A 20,892-nucleotide genomic window follows, 5' to 3' on the forward strand; every position below is an offset into this window, starting at 1 on the left:
CTGGCTCCACGTGTCTCGGTGCCTCCACGGGTCTCCTCTTTTCAGGGACTGTGGATCGGGCGGTGAGAGGTCTGGAGGTCCAGGTCTTGTCAGTCTCTGGGCTCGGGCTCCGGCGGGAGGCGGCGGCAAAGCAGACGTTGATTCGCTGGATGGTGCTTGCGTTAGCAAGGTGGTCACTCCCTGACCACAGGGGAGATTGGCTTCAGTCCTCTGTGCAGCAGAGCGTCGAAGTTCCCGTCTTCTTCTTAGTTTTAAGTTGATTCCAGGATGTCTGTAGTCTTAGGAAACAGCTCCTACCTTTAAGCGGATTCTAGGGGCCGGACTACCTGCTAGGTCCCTCCCTATGGGTGGGACCAGGAAGGGGGGTGGTTACACCCCCAATCCTTTGTCCAGCTCGCCCCAGGCCCGGGACTGGTGTGCCCCAGGACCGGTTTGAACTGGCATATGCACCGAGGCTCCTTGTGAGCCACAGGCATGTCTGGTTTCTTTCAAGCCCTACCTGACCAATACACAAAATCCTGTCTGGGGTGGTGCATGCACCTCCCCTGGCAGGAAACCCTTTGTCCACACCTCCCAAGCTGGAAGGACTCCCAGCAGCAGGAGGGCAGACTTGTGTCTGTGGTGGCAGCATCCATTTTGTGGAGCTGAGGCTATGTCTGATTTTACCCGGGTTTCAGGTACTGTACATGTCGTGTCCCTCTAGAAGGGTGGAATGCTAACCCCGTCGCCAGAATTGGCGAGGGGTTAGTATTCCAATTCGTATGACACCTTACTCGACATGTTTTGATAAAGCCAAACCAAAGATAGCATTTAACCGCGAGGTTCATAATGCACTTAAGAGTATATGGTATGACGATATCTGGAAACAGTAGAAGGAAGTTGTTCCGACCACTGCAGACAGGCTCAGCTCATGCCAGAGCACCATCTCACATGGAACCAAGCACTCTGCCTTTAGGATTGTTAAGGCCTGCCATAGGAGTGACTTATAGGTTACCAGGTGTCCCATTTAAGGTTAGGTATAGGTATACTACACCTAAGTAAGAGGTGATTACACCAACTTACCCCAGCTGAGTGATCAGCCAGTTGTGTCAAATTGTTAGGCCAAGCCTGGGGTGGCATAATACATGCTTCAGCCCCTGGCAGGCCTTGGGTACACCAATGCCCTGGGTACCTAGTGTACACTGGTACAGGGGCTGACAGGGTGATCCACTTCCAATTGGTTATGCACCTAGGGCGCATAGTTTTAATTTAGTAGAGAGAAAAGCAGGCTGGGGGTCTGATTGGCAGGCCCACAGCCTCAATATGTCAAAAACCAGTGAAGCAAAAAGCAAAAATTTGGGGTGACCATCGGATAGCAGACCCTACTCTCCTACACAACCCCCCCCCCAAACGCTGGGACATTAAACTAGCCTTGACCAGTCTCGTGTTCATGTCCTAAGTGGAAGTACCTGGAGAGACCATCTGCATTCCCATGGTCAGTACCTGGCCGGTGCTCCACTGTAAAGTCCATCCCCTGTAGGGAAATGGACCACCTAAGCAGTTTGGGGTTTTCACCCTTCATCTGATTTAGCCACAAGAGGGGCTTATGGTCGGTCTGAATCTTGAAGTGAGTGCCAAACAAGTATGGCCTCACCTTCTTCAGGGCCCACACCACAGCAAAGGCCTCCCTCTCAATAGCTGACCAATTCTTCTCTCTGGGGGTCAACCTTCTGCTAATAAAAGCAATGGGTTGGTCTTGACCATCTACATTAAGTTGTGACAGCACAGCTCCCACACCCAACTCAGAAGCATCTGTTTGGACAATAAACTCTTTGGAGTAGTCAGGACTTTTCAGGATAGGTGCAGAGCACATGGCCTCCTTCAGGTCATCAAATGCCTTTTGACAGCTTACTGTCCACTGAACCTTTTTGGGCATCTTCTTGGATGTCAGATCATTAAGAGGAGTCACAATGGACCCATAGTTCTTAACAAACTTCCTGTAGTACCCAGTCAAGCCCAAGAAAGCTCGAACTTGAGTCTGGGTGGTTGGAGGGGACCAGTCCTTGATGGATTGTATCTTACTCTCCAGTGGTTGAACTTGGCCTCCACCTACAAGGTGGCCCAAATATACAACCTTACTCTGCCCTATCTGGCACTTAGTAGCCTTGATAGTGAGGCCTGCCCTTTGCAGAGCCTCAAGAGCCTTCTTCAGGTGGATCAGGTGATCCTCCCAGGTGGAGCTAAAGACAGCAATGTCATCAAGATATGCTGCGCAAAAGTCATCCAAACCAGTAAGGACTTGGTTCACCAGCCTTTGGAAGGTGGCAGGTGCATTCTTCAGACCAAAGGGCATCACCACAAACTGGTAGTGCCCACCTGGGGTTGAGAATGCTGTTTTGGCCTTAGACTCCTCAGCTAATCTGATTTGCCAATAGCCAGCTGTTAAGTCAAATGTGCTCAAAAACTTTGCAGAAGCTAGTTTGTCTATGAGCTCATCTGCCCTTGGAATAGGGTGTGCATCGGTCCTGGTGACAGCATTGAGTCCTCTGTAATCCACACAGAACCTCATCTCTCTCTTGCCATCTTTGGTGTGAGGTTTGGGGACCAGAACCACTGGGCTAGCCCAGGGGCTCTCTGAGGGTTCAATGACACCTAATTCCAGCATTTTATGTACCTCAGCCTTTATACAGTCCCTGACGTGGTCAGGTTGCCTGTAAAGCTTGTTCTTTACAGGCGGACTGTCACCAGTGTCCACCACATGGGTACACCAGTCAGTTTGACTAGGTATCAAGGAAAACATATGTGAAAATGATTGTAGAACCTGTCTACATTCAGTCTGCTGATGGGCAGTGAGGTTGCCTCCAAGGGTCACTCCTTCAACTGAGCCATCTTCAGGGTTCTGAGACAACAGGTCTGGGAGAGGGTCACTCTCTTCCTCCTGTCCCTCATCTGTAGCCATGAGCAAGCCCATGTCTGCCCTGTCAACATATGCTTTAAGCCTGTTAACATGGAGTACCCTGTGGGGACTCCTGGGAGTTCCTAGGTCGACCAAGTAGGTGACCTCTCCCTTCTTTTCCAGGATTGTATGGGGTCCAGACCATTTGTCTTGGAGTGCTGCTGGGGCCACTGGCTCCAACACCCATACCTTCTGTCCTGGCTGAAACTCAACCAAGACAGCCTTTTGGTCATGCCAAGCTTTCTGTAAGGCCTGGCTTGCCTCAAGGTTTTTGGATGCCTTCTCCATATACTCAGCCATCCTGGAGCGGAGACCAAGTACATAGTCCACTATGTCTAGCTTAGGCTTTTTGAGAGGTAACTCCCATCCTTCCTTCACCAAACACAGTGGGCCTCTTACAGGGTGCCCAAACAACAATTCAAAGGGGCTGTAGCCAACTCCTTTTTGTGGGACCTCTCTGTAAGCAAACAGAAGGCAGGGTAGAAGGATGTCCCATCTTCGCCTGAGCTTTTCAGGTAATCCTTTGATCATACCCTTTAGGGTCTTGTTGAATCTCTCAACAAGCCCATTGCATTGTGGGTGATAAGGGGTGGTGAACTTGTAGTTGACACCACATTCCTTCCACATAGCTGTCAAGTATCCTGACATAAAGTTGGTACCTCTGTCAGATACTACCTCCTTAGGAAACCCCACGCTGGAGAATACTCCCAGCAGGGCCCTGGCCACAACAGGAGCTGTAGTGGTCCTAAGGGGAATTGCCTCTGGATACCTGGTGGCATGATCCACTACCACCAGTATAAATCTGTGCCCAGATGCAGTGGGAGGATCCATGGGACCCACTATGTCTATTCCCACTCTTTCAAAGGGGACCCCCACCACAGGTAGTGGTATTAGGGGGGCCTTTGTTGTGCCACCTGATTTGCCACTGGCTTGGCAGGTCACACAGGAGCGACAAAACTCCTTTGTATCTTCATTCATATGAGGCCAGTGAAAGTGAGGGACAAGCCTGTCCCAAGTCTTGTTCTGGCCTAAGTGTCCTGCTAAAGGAATATCATGGGCCAAGGTAAGAAGGAAGCCCCTAAATTGCAGAGGTATAACCAACCTCCTGGTAGCACCAGGCTTGGGGTCTCTAGCCTCTGAATAAAGGAGCCCTTCATCCCAATACACTTTATAGGTACCTTGAGCATTCCCAGCAGCCTCAGCAGCAGCCAGCTGTCTGAGGGGTTCAAGAGAGGGACAGGATAACTGAGCCTGCCTCAAGTCAGCCCTTGAAGGTCCCCCTGTCCCCAGAAACTCAACCTGATCAGGTTCAAGCTCTTCAGGGACAGTTCCTTCAGGGTCCTCTAGATCAGCTTCCTGGGAAGGCTGATCATCACTCTGAGGCAGGGGGGAAGGCACAGCCTTGACCCTCCTGTTCTTCTTCTTGGTAGGTGCTTGGTCCATTGTTCCAGGATCCAAGACCTGAGGTTCAGTGAGGCACTTTTTGGCCTGTGACCTGGTCACAGCAAAGACATGTGATGATATACCTAACATCTCTGCATGAGTCCTGTACTCCACTTCTGACCATAGAGAACTCTCTAGGTCATTGCCCAACAAACATTCTACTGGGAGGTCTGCACTAACCACAACCCTTTTGAGGCCAGTTACCCCTCCCCATGAGAAGTTAACAACTGCCACACTATGTGAAGTAGTGGCATTGCTGGCATTGGTCACCAGGTAGTTCTCACCTGGTATGTACTGTCCAGGGTCCACAAAGCCTGGTGTCACCATAGTGACACTGGCACATGTGTCCCTGTAGGCTTGAGCCACTTTTTCATTTATTAAAGGAGTCTGCCTGTACTTGCCCAGGTTACTGGGGCTCACAGTCAGGGACAAATCAATGTCCCCATCACAGATCAAGACTGCCTGTGTCAGGGTTCTGTCTAAGTCAGAATCTCCTTCAGTTCCCATAGTGATTCCCACTACACCCTTTGTCTGGGGACCAACACTGCTAACAGTAGTACTGGGAGCAGGTGCCTTAGGGGCAACAGTGTTGGGGGCCCCACCCTTTTTGCAATCACTAGTCCAGTGAGTTGTATTTTTGCAATGATTGCACCAGGGTTTCTTTGAACCTTATTTCTTCTTTTTGGACTGTTGTTGGGACCCACCCTCCTTAGCAGTAGTTTGGGGCCCTGTTGAAGACTTCTGGTCTTTAGATTTCTGATCTCCACCCTTTTGGTCTGTTTTCTTCTGATCACCCCCTTGGCCCTGGTTCTGGTTCTTTTGCTTAACCCTGGTTCTGACCCATTTGTCTGCTTTCTTTCCCAATTCTTGGGGAGAGGTTAGATCAAAGTCAACCAAGTGTTGATGCAGTTGCTGGTTTTGACAGTTATTTAAAATCTGTTCTCTCATCATCAAATTATACAATCCTGTAAAATCAGATACCTTACTTCCCAGCAACCAACCCTCCAAAGCCTTAGTGGCACATTCAACATATTCAGACCAGTCCTGAGTCTGTGTCTTTTGGGTGTCTCTGAACATTAACCTGTACTGTTCAGTGGTTAAGCCTAACCCATCTACCAGAACACTCTTCAGGACTCTGTAATTTCTGACATCCTCTTCTCTAACAGTGAGGAGTCTGTCTCTGCCTCTTCCTTCAAAGGAGAGCCAGAGGATTGCTGCCCACTGGTCTTCAGGAACCTGCTGTACCTTGCAGGTTCTCTCAAGAGCAGTTATCCATTTGTGGATGTCATCCCCACTTTTGTAGGGGGGCACAACCTTAGACAGGTTCCTATTATCAAAGACCCTATCTTTGTCCTTAGGGACAATGCTGCCACCAGTGGGTATAGACCCACTCTCTCTAGGTTGCCTAGCCTTGTTCAGTTTTTCTTCCATCAGGGCTACTTCTAGCTCCTGCTTCCTGATCCTCAGCTGGGCTTCCTGCATTCTGGCCTCATGTTCCCTCCTCTGAGGGGTGGTCATCCTTTTCCTGGAGTGACCTTGAGAGCCTCTAGAGCCATGGGAAGCATTGGAGTCACCTGAGCAATTCCTTTGCCTCCCAAGCCCTGTGTTAAGTCCACTGGGGAGATCCAATGGGGTAAACCCACTGTCAATCCCCAATAGCCTTAGTTTAGCTGGGCCAAGTATAACACTTGGCACTGGGCTAGTTCTCCCTTCATCCTCACTACTTTCTGTATCCTCACCACTTTCCTCCCCTGTAGTATGATTCTCATCTAAGGGATGGCTATTGGAACTGGGTACTACTGTAGCATCTTCAGAAGGGGGGCCTCCTGTTCCTGACCCTAAGGGGGCTAACTGGGAAGCTTTCTTGAGTTCTCTCTGATTCTCATCATTTTGCAAGAGTTCTCTGAGCTCAGCAGAGGTAGGGTTCTTGGGCTGTTTAAGGCCTCTAAGAGTTGCCAAATGCCTGAGCTCATTCTGGTTAAGGGTAGCAAAGCTGGATGGTGCCCTCTGGGGGTCACTCTCAACAGAGATGGGTACAGTGGACCCCTCTGCCCCGGCCATTGCTCTTAAGTGTGGGTGGATGTGTTGCAATCTACCTACACTTGGGTTTACCTACTAAACCTATCTAGTAGTTGTAGTCAGGGTGTGCTACTCCCTTTGCTCTACAACAACTAAGTTCAGTAGAACTTATGTATATCTAATCTTGTTTTATATGTACCTACAGGTACCTATGTGATCTTTCAATTGGTAACCAAGAGATTACAATGGTAAAACACAGCAAGCTCAAATCCAACCGCTGCTCACCAATGTGAGAAGTTGGCCTGGTATATGATGCTCACTAGTTAAAGTGATCACCTTGTACCATGCCGACCAACCCTTATGGTGTGGTTGTAAGTCAACCTTTTCGGACTAGCTGCCCTAGTGGTAGCGTAGGCTAAGCAGTCTTTGAGGCTAAACTCGTGAAGCGTGTTAAGCCAGCTGTTTTACCAAATGCAACCCCCTTTTATACCAATGAAAGGACACCACACAGATATATATTCAAAATATATATGTATTTATTTCTCAAAGTAACCCCTAGTCTCTTTATGAGCACAGGAGCACAAATCGTCAAACAAGATTACAGTAGAATACACAGAAGTTGCACTTTATATGGATAGGCCCTGGTGGCCGCTCAAACCATATACTAAAATAGTGGTATAAGTACCACGAACAGAAAAGGGAAAAGGCCTAGGGCCTCTAGAATCGCTGGGCCTATAAGGAGCTAACTTCAGTTAGTGACCAGGAGGTCCACGGGTGGCGTGTGCAGAGCAAATAGTCACACGCGTGCTCCCATAGGTTTCAATGGGTGCGTAAAAAGTACAAAGTTACTGCAAAGAGGATCTTCCGGATGGACTAGGAACTCAAGATTTGGAACACAGGCACTAGAGATGTAATACTACACTTGGGCACAGGTGTGCCAGCTTTACCTCACCCACAGGAAGCGGGTGCATAGGCCTCGAAGTGCGTCGGGTTTCTTCTATCTGTTCCGTGGAGCTTGAAGACAAAGATGCTGCAGGCGGTCGGTCCGGGAGAGATGCAGTGGATCCAAGAGTGGATCGGAGATGTTGAAGACCTGTAAGCAGAGGGGACAGTGTTCACAGTCACTAGCCAGTGACCGGCGTGGCACCAGGTGGGTACCAGGCAATGTCGGGTGCAAACAGGAAGAAAGGTGTAGCTTGTCTCTGCAGCCACGTGGTCCCTGGAGGTCGACGATGTCCAGGAGTCGGTTCACGAGCTGTCCCACGCAGGCTCTCGCTGTCGGCGGTGTCGGCGACTTGATCGAAGCAAACAATCCTTGGCAAAAGCAATTGTTGTAGGAGATGAAATAAGCTGATGGTTCTGACCAGCAAGGTCAGAGGGACTGCTCCTTTGGAGGGGAGCAAGGGCCAGTCTGGAGCAACCAGACCAGTGGTGTATTTCATAAAGTTCGTCGCCAAGATGGCTACTAGCCAGCGGGCCAGCAACCGGGTAGGCGCGTCGAGTGGCAAAATGCAGAAGGGCCCCACGCAGATCGTGGAGATGCTGGAGGGCTCACCTTTGGTGCAGATGCTGCTCGAGAGTTGGGCTTCTCAGATCCCAAAGCACAACTTGGAGGGAGCCTCAGTTGTTGCACTTGTCAGCTTGTCGTGGTCGTTTCAAGATGGCTGGCTCCACGTGTCTCGGTGCCTCCACGGGTCTCCTCTTTTCAGGGACTGTGGATCGGGCGGTGAGAGGTCTGGAGGTCCAGGTCTTGTCAGTCTCTGGGCTCGGGCTCGGGCTCCGGCGGGAGGCGGCGGCAAAGCAGACGTTGATTCGCTGGATGGTGCTTGCGTTAGCAAGGTGGTCAGTCGCTGACCACAGGGGAGATTGGCTTCAGTCCTCTGTGCAGCAGAGCGTCGAAGTTCCCGTCTTCTTCTTAGTTTTAAGTTGATTCCAGGATGTCTGAAGTCTTAGGACACAGCTCCTACCTTTAAGCGGATTCTAGGGGCCGGACTACCTGCTAGGTCCCTCCCTATGGGTGGGACCAGGAAGGGGGGTGGTTACACCCCCAATCCTTTGTCCAGCTCGCCCCAGAGCCGGGACTGGTGTGCCCCAGGACCGGTTTGAACTGGCATATGCACCGAGGCTCCTTGTGAGCCACAGGCATGTCTGGTTTCTTTCAAGCCCTACCTGACCAATACACAAAATCCTGTCTGGGGTGGTGCATGCACCTCCCCTGGCAGGAAACCCTTTGTCCACACCTCCCAAGCTGGAAGGACTCCCAGCAGCAGGAGGGCAGACTTGTGTCTGTGGTGGCAGCATCCATTTTGTGGAGCTGAGGCTATGTCTGATTTTACCCGGGTTTCAGGTACTGTACATGTCGTGTCCCTCTAGAAGGGTGGAATGCTAGCCCCGTCGCCAGAATTGGCGAGGGGTTAGTATTCCAATTCGTATGACACCTTACTCGACATGTTTTGATAAAGCCAAACCAAAGATAGCATTTAACCGCGAGGTTCATAATGCACTTAAGAGTATATGGTATGACGATATCTGGAAACAGTAGAAGGAAGTTGTTCCGACCACTGCAGACAGGCTCAGCTCATGCCAGAGCACCATCTCACATGGAACCAAGCACTCTGCCTTCAGGATTGTTAAGGCCTGCCATAGGAGTGACTTATAGGTTACCAGGTGTCCCATTTAAGGTTAGGTATAGGTATACTACACCTAAGTAAGAGGTGATTACACCAACTTACCCCAGCTGAGTGATCAGCCAGTTGTGTCAAATTGTTAGGCCAAGCCTGGGGTGGCATAATACATGCTTCAGCCCCTGGCAGGCCTTGGGTACACCAATGCCCTGGGTACCTAGTGTACACTGGTACAGGGGCTGACAGGGTGATCCACTTCCAATTGGTTATGCACCTAGGGTGCATAGTTTTAATTTAGTAGAGAGAACAGCAGGCTGGGGGTCTGATTGGCAGGCCCACAGCTTCAATATGTCAAAAACCAGTGAAGCAAAAAGCAAAAATTTGGGGTGACCATAGGATAGCAGACCCTACTCTCCTACAGTTGTCTTCTCCACCTTTTCCCAAGGGGAGCTCTCCAAATCATTTCCTAGGGGACAGTCAACAGGCATGGCAGTTCTCACAGCGACTTGCAGAGTACCAGAGACCCCCCCACTCAAAGGGAACTTGAGCCATTGGACAATGACTCTCTGTATTGTCAGCGTTGACAACACGGCAGAATGCGTGTGGGACCACCTGCTCTTGAGACACCAGGTGTTGCTTGACAGCAGTCACACTGGCTCCTGTATCTCTAAGAGCCCCCACCCTCTTGCCATTTTTGGTCACCCACTGCCCATACTTTTGAGTATTGGGGGGCAGTTGGGCCTCAGCGACCATCTCACTGTCTCCTAATGAGACTAGGGTCATCTGTACGGGAACCCCCTCCCCTTGGACATCTACCTCCCTCCCAAAGGCTACACTAGCCACCTGCTTGGAGGGTGGAGCACCAGAGGGTGCTGGTTTACCAAACATGGGGCACTTGGGATCCATGGAATAGTGCCCCAGGTTGTTACACTTGTAACATCTGGGGGGCCCTCTTTGAACAGGGTTACCTGTCGGGGCCCCGGTCTGCTTCGGGGGTGGAGGTGGCTGAGAACCTTTCCCTTGGTTCCCCTGGGAATTACTTTGGGGCCCTCTGTAGAACTCCCTCTGTTTACCCTTGTCCCCCCCCCCACTCTTCTGCTGGGGACCCTGACCACCTTTGGCGGGGCCTCCCACGGGACCCTTGTGGACCCTGGTGCTGATCCAGCGGTCCGCCTCCTCAGCAAGCTTCCTAGGGTTAGTCAGCTTGCTATCGATCAGGTGCTGGCGTAGCTCAGGAAAGCAATTATCAGACAAGTGCTCCCATGCAATTAGATCAAACAGCCCTTGGTAATCATTCACTTTGCTACACTTCACCCAACCATCTAGCGCTCTGGAAAAAAAAGTCACATATTCTACATAAGTGGTACCAGGTTTCTTGGTGCAATCCCTAAATCTCTGCCTGAACAATTGAGGAGTTAACCCATACCTTGTCATCAGAGCTTCCTTCATGTGTGGATAGGATGTGGTGACATCAGAGGGGAGATCCAGCAGTGTGTCCCGCCCCTCACTCAGGAACCTTCCCCACAAGCCCGCTCCCCAATCTCTCTCAGGGACCCGGTGGGAGGACATGGCTACTTCATAGGCCCTGAACCACTGCCCAATATCATCCTGCTTGTAATACTCTTTCACTACATCTTTAGGAATGTGCACCCTTGACTCTGTTAAATTGCTGCCACCAGAGGGAGAGCGGTCTAAACTCTTGGCCTTGAGATCCAACTCACTCATTTTTACCTCATGCTCCATGGCCAGCCTTTGTCTTTCCATTTCCATTTGAAGTTTTGCCATCTCCACTTCATGTGCTCTTGCAGCACTCCTGTCGGCCATCTCCTCTGGCGACAGGCCTCTGCCAGGCTCAGAAGCACCTTCTGGGGGTATCACCTCCAGCAAATTCTCTGGGAACTTGGATTCGTACCAGGCCCTCAGCGCCTTTGTGTACTGCTCCTTGTTTTTCAATCCAGTTTGGTTAATTCTGTACTTGGAGATGTATCCTTTCAAGACTTCACTTGTGCACCTCAGCAGTGCCCTCTCCTCCCAATCTATGTCATCAACCCCAGAGAATATAGAGGACGCCCTGCCTCCATTGACTGAGCTAGGCATGGTTTCTTAAAGTGGAGATTCTTCAGCAAAAACAAAAATCAATACTGTGTGGCTGCGTTATCGGTCTGAACTCACTACGTGGCGTTCACTCAATCACTGTACATGAATCCCAAATGCAAATTCAAATCCTCACCGCTGACCACCAATGTTAGAATTGGGAATCTCTAGTTGGCACAGGTATGCACTTGCGACAAGCAGGGACTCTCAATTCTAAGTCAGGATAAGGGGATCACCCTTTCAAATAACCCCTGCTCACCCATTAGGTCGTGTGGCGCAAGCAATCAAGACTATTCTCAGGGCGTCATAGGTTAAGCATTTGTGAACACATACAGTAATGCAATGACACCCCACAAATGGACACCAGTCAAGGTTGTATCAAAAATAGTTCTCTTTATATAAGGCTTAGCACAAGACCAGAATAACGAATACAATGACCACAGTATTATTTTAAAGTTCAATGTTCTTGTAAAAAGGCTTAAAATACAAAAATAGCCTTCTTTTAGTCAATTCTGCTTCTTTTCAGGCTCTGTACGGTTCGTACCTGGATGTGCGACTCGTAGGCATTAAAAACAAGGAAAGTACGAGTCAAACAATCGTTGCGGACTCCGGGGTCCGTGACGTGCACGCTGCGGTGCGAACAGAACAAAGTACCTTAAGTTCGTGGGGTCCGCGATGGACAGTGCGGGACAAGTTGATGGGTCCAGGTCGCGCGATGGACAGTGCGGGACAAGTTGATGGGTCCAGGTCGTAGTTCGGCAGCGTATTCAGATGCTGTTCGGGTCGCGGCGTCGGGACGCGGCGTTGGTACGGGACCTTCAGGGATACGTGCTGATGGCCCGGATCAGCTTGCAGAGTCCGTGGCGTTCGGCGTTCGAGCCGTACCTTCGATGCGGATAGGCGGCGACACTTCTCGGCGCTGTACAGCGTACGGGGAGGATCAGCGTGATGCGGCTTCTCGGCTCTGAGTACGGCACGGTGCAGTACGTTAGCAGCGTACGGACCGTACCTGCGGGACAGTGAAGCTTGGGTCCGGCATACAGGATTAGGCAGCCAGGGCTGTACGACTTGAATCGGCGGGGAAGGTTCGGTGCGATGCGGCCGGGAGGGATACGGTGCGTACTAACGCTTTTAAATCAGCGTAGACACATGGTGCCAGGCGGCAAAGACACGGCTTCGTGGCGGATGGGGTACGGGTCGCACCGGGGCCAAATCCAGATGGGAAACAAGCAAGAATTGTCCAGGCAACTCAATTTTGGAAGGCAGATGAGTCCAATGGTCCTGGGACTCAGTTCAGGGGCAAGCTCTCTTCCAAGCCCTTGGAGATTGTTGAAAACAAAGCTGCAAAGTCTCTGTTTAGTCCTTTCCTCTCCTTTCTCAGCTAGGCACCAACTGCAGGCCAATCCCCCAGGTTAGGGAACGTTACTCCTCCTTCAGCTTCTTCCAGGTCCTTCTAGTCAGGCAGAGTTTCTTCGTGGTTCAAGCAGGATCTGATTTCTTAGGAGCAGGGCTCCTACATTTATACCAAGTTTCTTTTGTCTTTACAGGCCTGGGGGGCCTTTGCATAATCCCAGTCCTGTTCTTTTCAGTGAGGAGCCCTTTGTTGTTGGGACTTTGGCTTCTTATTTCAGCAGGCAGGGCAGAGACATCAGACGCTCCCCAGGGGGTGGAGCCAGCATTGTGGTGGCAGAGCACTGCCCTATTCAGAGTTAAGGTGCACTCCTCCCACCCATCCTGGTGTAATCTCTCTATTCACCACCTGGCAGCCCCAGCCTGTCTCCTGGAACTTCCCAGCCCTGTCACTCAAGCTACACACAAAGAAGATAGCCCTCCCCTCCAGAGGCGGACCGAAATGGTTAGGCACGCAAAGGCTAACTTTCTAAAAGTAGCATTTGCAAACCCAGGATATTAAAATAACCTTTGCTAAAAGATGTATTTTATTATTCTGAGTTCAGGCATACTAAACATGAATTTCTACCATGCTGCCTGAGCTTGCTAGGATTATAGAGGGTTATAATCTAGCAGCCCATTCTGGCCTATGGAGAGTAGGTAGCCTTACAATAGTGAAAACACAAAATACCACACACACAAGCACACCCACAACCATACCCTCAACCACACCCACACAACCACATGCACACACACACACAACCACACACCCACAACCACACCCACATACCCACAACCACACCCACACCCACACAACCACACCCACCCACACAACCACACCCAACGTCACCCAAAGAACCACACACACAACCATACACACAACCACATACAACCACACACACAACCACACACACAACCACACACACACAACCACACACACACAACCACACATACAACCATACACACACAACCACACACACAACCACACACACACAACCACACACACAACCACACACACACGACCACACACACTCAACCACACACACACACACAACCCTGCACACAATCACACACACACACAACCTCACAACCACACACACATGACCACACTCACCCACACACAACCACAGCCACACACACAACACACACAACCACACACACAAAACAACACATACACTACCACACACACACAACCACACACACAACCACACACACAACCACAACCACACATACAACCACACGCACAACCACACACACACAACCACACACACACAACCACACACAACACCACACAACCACACACACAACCACACGCAACCACACACACAACCACACACACACAACCACACACACAGCCACAACCACACACACAACCACACACACACACACAACCACACACACACACACACAATCACACACACACACAACCACACACATACACAACCACACAAAACCACACACACAACCACACACAACCACATATCCACCCACACCCACAACCACACCCACACCCACAACCGCACCCACAACCACACACACAACCACACACATAACCACACAACCACACACACACACACAACTACATACAACCACACACACACAACCACACACACACACAACCACACACACAACCACACACACACAACCACAACCACACACAACCACAACAACACACACAACCACATATACCCACACACCCACAACCACACCCACAACAACACCCACACAACCACACCACCACACCCAACCACAGACACACAACCACATACACAACCACACACACACAACCACACACACAACCATACCCACACACATAACCACACACACAACCACACACACATAACCACACCCAACCACACAACGACACCCACAACCATACACACACAACCACAACCACACACAACCACACACACAACCACACACACATAACCACACACAACCACACACACACACAACTACACACAACCACAATACACAACCACACACACAACCGTACACAACCACACACACAACCACACACAACCACACACACACAACCACACACACACACAACCACACACATACACAACTACACAAAGCCACACACACAACCACACACATCCACACACACACCCACAACCACACCCGCACCCACAACAACACCCACAACCACACAACCACACATACAACCATAACCACATACATAAGCACATACACACAGCCACACACACAACCCCACACACACAACCACAACCATACACACACCCACGCACACACACACACAACCATACCCAACTGCACACACACACCCAACCACATACACAACCACACAACCCCAACCACATACAACCACACACACACAACCATGCACAACCACATATCCACACAAACACCCGCACCCACAACCACACACACAACCACACCCACAACCACACACACATAACCACTCACACAACCACACACAACCACACACACAACCACACAACCACACACACACACAACCACACATACACACACACAACCACACACACAACCACACCAAGCATTGGCATAGCCAATAGGTCTCGCCTTTGGGACGTTATAAGCACCATTCAGGGTGACCTTTCATTGGCGCTTTCATGAGGACATGATGAGGAAGCTGGAAACTTTTGGCACATTCTCTTTAAAAGCACAGCATGTTGGTGACTGGTTAATCGATTAGACCTATGTAGCGTTTTAGATCTCAAAGCGCTATGGTGGGTGCAGCAGTTACAACTCATGAAATATGGGGTGCAACTCACAAGGAGGGGGCAGGTTTGAGTACACATTGGCTGCAATCGAACTCTTAAGATGATGGGCTGTGTGTATCCATTATCAGCACTCAGTCTAAGTGATCTTGTTTGTTTTGTTGTTGTGTTAATGCTTTGCTGCACCCGTTTGACTTAAAACGTGCTTTCTCTTTCCACAAACTTGATATTTGTGTTCCTTTATTTTGAGATGCTTTTAGTATTACTGTCACACACACACAACCACACATACAACCACACACACAACCACACACACAACCACACACACACAACCAGACACACACACAATCACACACATACATAACCATACACACACACCCAACCACATATCCACACACACACCTACAACCACACCCACACCCACAACTGCACCCACAACCACACACACACACAACCACACACAACCCCAACCACAACCACACACACAACCACACACACACAACCTCACAAACAACCACACACACACAACCACACACACAACCACAACCACACACACACAACCCCAACCACAACCACACACACACACCCACACACACACACACAACCATACACATAACCACATATACACAACCACACACACAACCACAGCCACACACACACCACACACAACCACACACACAACACACAAAATTACACACACAACCACACAAACACAACCACAACTACACACACAACCACACACACACAACCACACACAACACAACCACACACAACCACACACACAACCATACCCACACACACATCCACACATACAACCACATACACACAACCACACACAACCACACCCACAACCACACACACACAACCACAACCACACCCACAACCACACAACCACACACACACAACCACACACACAACCACATCCAACCACACAAACAACCACACACACAACCACATCCAACCACACAAACAACAACACACACAACCACACCCAGAACCATACCCTCAACTACACCCACACACACACACACACATCCACACACCCACAACCACACCCATACACACACAACCACACCCATACACCCACAGCCACACCCACACAACCACACCTCACCCACAAAACCACACCCAACCACACCCACAGAACCACACACACAACCATACACACAACCACCCACAACCACACAGACACAACCACACACACAACCACACCAATACACAACAACAATCACAACCACACACACACACAACCACACACAACTACACACACAACCACACACACACACAACCACACACACACACAACCACACACACACACAACCACACACAACCACACAAACAACCACACACACACAACCACACATATACAACCATGCACACAGCCACACACACACAACCTCACAAACAACCACACACATACAACCACACACACAACCACACACACAACCCCAACCACACACACAACCACACACACACAACCACAAGCAACCATACACACAACCACAGCCACACACACAACATACACAACCGCCCACACAACACACAATACCACACACATAACCACACAAACAACCACACACACACAACCACACACACAGCCACAACATACAACCACACACAACCACACACACGCACAGAACCACACCCACAACCACACACACAACCACACACACACACAACCACAAACATACACAACCACACAAAACCACACACACAACCACACACAACCACACATCCACACCCACACCCACAACCACACCCACAACCACACCCACACCCACAACCGCACCCACAACCACACAAACACACACACACAACCATACACACAACCACACACACATACAACCACATAAACAACCACACCCACACAACCACACCCACAACCACACACAACCACACACACAACCACAACCACACACACAACCACACACACACAACTACACACACAACCACATCCAACCACACAAACAACTACACACAACCACATCCAACCACACAAACAACAACACACACAACCACACCCAGAACCATACCCTCAACTACACCCACACACACACACACATCCACACACCCACAATCACACCCATATACACACAACCACACCCATACACCCACAGCCACACCCACACAACCACACCTCACCCACAAAACCACACCCAACCACACCCACAGAACCACACACACAACCATACACACAACTACCCACAACCACACAGACACAACCACACACATAACCACACCAATACACAACAACACACACAACCACACACACACACAACCACACACAACTACACACACAACCACACACACACACAACCACACACACACAACCACACACACACAACCACACACAACCACACAAACAACCACACACACACAACCACACAAATACAACCATGCACACAGCCACACACACACAACCTCACAAACAACCACACACATACAACCACACACACAACCCCAACCACACACACAACCACACACACACAACCACAAGTAACCATACACACAACCACAGCCACACACACAACATACACAACCGCCCACACAACACACAATACCACACACATAACCACACAAACAACCACACACAAACAACCACACACACAACCATACACACAACCACACACACACACACAACCACATAAACAACCACACCCACACAACCACACCCACAACCACACACAAGCACACACACAACCACAACCACACACACAACCACACACACACAACCACACACACAACCACATCCAACCACACAAACAACCACACACACAACCACATCCAACCACACAAACAACAACACACACAACCACACCCAGAACCATACCCTCAACTACACCCACACACACACACACACACATCCACACACCCACAACCACACCCATACACACACAACCACACCCATACACCCACAGCCATACCCACACAACCACACCTCACCCACAAAACCACACCCAACCACACCCACAGAACCACACACAAAACCATACATACAACCACCCACAACCACACAGACACAACCACACACACAACCACACACACACAACAACACACACAACCACACACACACACACAACCACACACAACTACACACACAACCACACACACACAACCATACACACACAACCACATACACACAACCACACACACAACCACACAAACAACCACACACACACAACCACACATATACAACCATGCACACAGCCACACACACACAACCTCACAAACAACCACACACATACAACCACACACACAACCACACACACAACCCCAACCACACCCACAACCACACACACACACACACACACACACAACCACACACACACAACCACAAGCAACCACACACACAACCACAGCCACACACACAACATACACAACCGCCCACACAATACACAATACCACACACATAACCACACAAACAACCACACACACACAACCACACACACAACCACACATAACCACAACCACACATACAAACACACACACAACCACACACACACAACCACACACACAACCACACACAACACCACACACACAACCACACACAACCACACACACACCCACACACACACAACCACACACACAGCCACAACCACACACATACACAACCACATAAAACCACACACACAACCACACACAACCACACAACCACACACACACAACCACACACATACACAACCACATAAAACCACACACACAACCACACACAACCACACAACCACACCGCACCCACAACCGCACCCACAACCACACAACCACACAACTACACATACAACCACAACCACACACACAACCACACACAACCACACACAACCACACACAACTACACAAACACAACCACACACACACAACCACACACAACCACATACACACAACCACAACCACTCACAACCACAACCACTCACAACCACACACACAACCACACACACACAACCACACACACACACAACCACACACACACAACCACACACATACACAACCACAACACATAACCACACACACAACCATACCCACAACCACACCCACACAACCACACCCACAACCACACCCATGCAACCACACCCACCCACCCACACACCCACCCACCCACAACCACACCCACACACCCACAACCACACCCACACAACCACACCCACACAACCACACCCAACCACACACCCAACCACACACACAACCAGACACACACAACCCCACACAAACAACCAGGCACACACAACCACACACAACCACACACACACAACCCAAACCACACTCACAACGACACACACACACCCAACCACACACACACAACCACACACACAACCACACACACAACCACAGCCACACACACAACCACACACACAACACACAAAACCACACACACACCAACACACACACAACCACACATACACAAAACCACACACACAACCACACATATATACACACACACAACTACACACACAACCACACACACAACCACACACAACACTACACAACCACACACAATCATACACACAACCACATACAACCATACCCACACACACAACCACACACACAACCACACACAACCACAACCACATACACACAACCACACACACACAACCACACACCCACACAACCACACACACAACCACAATACACAACCACACACACAACCACACACAACCACACATACAACCACACATACACAACCACACACACACACACAACCACACACACAACCATACACACACAACCACACACACAACCACAACATACAACCACACACACAACCACACACAACCACACACACAACCACACACACAACCACACACACAACCACACACACACAACCACGCACATACACAATCACACAAAACCACACACACAACCACACATCCACACACACACCCACAACAACACCCACCCCCACAACCACACCCACAACCACACAACCACACAAACAACCACACCCATGTAACCAGAACCAACCACACCCACAACCATACAGACACAACCATACCCACACACACACAACCACACACACAACCACACACACAACCACACACACACAACCACACCCACCCACAGACACACAACCAGACACACAACCACACACACAACCACACACAAACACACACAACTACACACACACAACCACACACACAGCCACACACACAGCCACACACACACAACCACACAACCACTCACATAACCACACCCATAACCACACACAAATATACACAAAACCAGAACCACACACACACACAACCACAGTGGAGAGGTGTGGCTCACTAGTTAGAGGCGGCAGACCCGTAAGCAGAGAACCGGCCAGGGACCAGGGTTCAATTCCCGACGTGGCAGGGTCGTGGACCAGGGTCAAAACGAACTCGATAATTCTCGCCTCGGTACCTACAATAACCAGGAACACACTCGGCAACTCTGGCCATTAAGCTTGCCTCATCTCTACAACGGCCCCCCACAGACGCCGGGGATGCCTGGTTTCACCTTGGAGATTCCCAGAAAGGGACCATCTCACAGGGATAGCCAGGACGGGTTCCCCAGCGGTCTACAGCGCCGGGACGCCCCGTTGCTGGGGCAGCTGTGCGCTTTACAAGTCTAAAACATTTACAACCATACACACACACAACCACACACACAACCACAACATACAACCACACACACACACAACCACACACACACAAAAACACACACATAACCA

The sequence above is a fragment of the Triturus cristatus genome, chromosome 1_1 (assembly GCF_964204655.1).
Source record: "Triturus cristatus chromosome 1_1, aTriCri1.1, whole genome shotgun sequence".
Classification (NCBI taxonomy): Eukaryota; Metazoa; Chordata; class Amphibia; order Caudata; family Salamandridae; genus Triturus; species Triturus cristatus.